The following is a 2,500-nucleotide window of genomic DNA, read 5'->3' as shown; positions in this document are numbered from 1 at the left end:
TCACTCTTTTCCAGCATCATCCCCCCAAGTTGCCTTGTTCGCAGTTTGGCCTAGTTCACTCTTTTCCAGTGTCATCCCCCCAAGTTGCCTTGTTCGCAGTTTGGCCTAGTTCACTCTTTTCCAGTGTCATCCCCCCAAGTTGTCGTTGCCAACAACCCAAGAGTCCATAGTATTCGGAGTTCTAGCGGGGCCTCCCCTTGCTTCCAACAACCCAAGAGTCCATAGTATTCGGAGTTCTAGCAGGGCCTCCCCTTGCTTCCAACAACCCAAGAGTCCGTAGTATTCGGAGTTCTAGCGGGACCTCCCCTTGCTTCCAACAACCCAAGAGTCCATAGTATTCGGAGTTCTAGCGGGGCCTCCCCTTGCTTCCAACAACCCAAGAGTCCGTAGTATTCGGAGTTCTAGCGGGGCCTCCCGTTGCTTCCAACAACCCAAGAGTCCATAGTATTCGGAGTTCTCGCGTGGCCTCCCATTGATTCAAACAACCCAAAAGTCCATCTTCTTCGCAGTTCAACATCGCCTCCCTCGTTTCCAACAGGCCCAAAGGTCGTCTTCTTCGCAGATCCACGAAGAGCTCATCACGATTTGCCACATTCCATTTCCCACGGGTTGTCAACAACACTTTCTCACACTTCCCGCAATCGAGTACGTGCATGACATGCCAAAGCACATCTTATTTGCCTTCCATCGCACTCAAGACGACGGGTTGTGGAAGAACGATATTGCTCACAACAAGTTCAAGGACAACGTCTCAATCAAGGGACACAACCGAATTATGTTAACTGGGTCGCTAAAGTAAACCCGAGTTCATATAATGCACCGCATCCAAAAGAACTAGCCACAACACGTGCATCACTGAGATGTTTCACTAGATGGAACACGTGCGTGACATTAGGATCCTCCAACACCTCTTCGTGATGGAAAGATAGAATTCGAAGCAACCACAGAAGTACCGTCTAGTGGGTAGGCAACACAGGGACTGATCAACCAATATCACCCAAGGCAACGGGTGAAAATGGAAGAGATGCATGCTTGACCGTTCGATACGCAAGGCATGGAGCCAGCCAGCAAGTGCATCTCGATTACAACTCACACACCCTCACGTTCGCAAGACACCACACCACAAGACGGTCCACCCCCCACCTACCATGGGCAAGCAAGCAAATGGAAACATCAAGTGACGCATGGTCAAGCATCGCTAGGCATGAAAATAACTTTCCACAATATCCGAGGGACTAGCTGCCGAGCTAACCAACGATCAGTGACGACCGTGTGTTGGTATTAATAAAGCTCAACAACTATGAAGAGGCTAGTTGTGCCATGATAAACATGCTAACGCACGCACCACGTGAGGGGGGAGGCCTCATCAAGCTCCCTTTAAAACCTGCCAGTGTGGAGCTGGCCGGCTCAAGGAGCACTCCCCCCCTATAAGAGGTTAATATGCAAAAGGCAAAATTGTACAAGTAGATACACTTTTTTTGAGCAGACATAAGTCCATATCTCGGGCTACACTTCGAATTTTGATGCGATTTTTTGCAGTAATTCGTAGAATAATGGTATCTCCTTGCTCACCAAATTTCATAATTTTTCTCCAAGGGGAACTATTTTTTTTATTTTTTTTACTTACCGGGTATGTGTAAAATCGGGAAAAATAGAAAAGCACATGTAGACTTCGAATTTCGACCTCATTTTTTCCAGTCCACCACTAAACAATATCAGGAACCTCCCCACAAAATTTCATTCAGTTTGGCCAAGGTCTTAAATTTGACAAATTTTGGCACCAAGCTATCTAGTCGCGGTGCACCGACCAACTTGGCCAAGTGCAAAATGCATCCAATTCAAAACTTTTGTGCACCAACACTTTTACAGTACTCATTTGGGGACATTTGGAGGCCTTTCCAACCCTCACATCTCAAAAACCACGAATTTCATTTTTTCACAAAACTCCCCACCAAGCCTTCTAGCTATGCCGCGGTGCACCGCCAACATTGGCCATGTGCAAAACCCTCCGAACTCAAAACTTTCGTGCACCAAGAATTTCATGGTATTCATTTGGGGACATTTGGAGGCCTTTCCAACCCTCACATCTCAAAAACCACGAATTTCATTTTTTCACAAAACTCCCCACCAAGCCTTCTAGCTATGCCGCGGTGCACCGCCAACATTGGCCATGTGCAAAACCCTCCGAACTCAAAACTTTCGTGCACCAAGAATTTCATGGTATTCATTTGGGGGCATTTGGAGGCCTTTCCAACCCTCACATCTCAAAAACCACGAATTTCATTTTTTCACAAAACTCCCCACCAAGCCATTTAGCTATGCCGTGGTGCACCGCCAACCTTGCCCATGTGCAAAACCCAACCAACTCAAAACTTTCGTGCACCAAGACTTTCATGGTATTCATTTGGGGGCATTTGGAGGCCATTCCAACCCTCACATCTCAAAAACCACGAATTTCATTTTTTCACAAAACTCCCCACCAAGCCATTTAGCTATGCCG

The sequence above is a fragment of the Vigna unguiculata genome, unplaced genomic scaffold (assembly GCF_037176805.1).
Source record: "Vigna unguiculata cultivar grain cowpea cultivar isolate G323 ecotype 2 unplaced genomic scaffold, ASM3717680v1 ptg000051l_ERROPOS819693+, whole genome shotgun sequence".
NCBI lineage: Eukaryota > Viridiplantae > Streptophyta > Magnoliopsida > Fabales > Fabaceae > Vigna > Vigna unguiculata.
The sequence above is the reverse complement of the archived record's forward strand: the minus strand, read 5'-3'. Positions refer to the sequence as shown.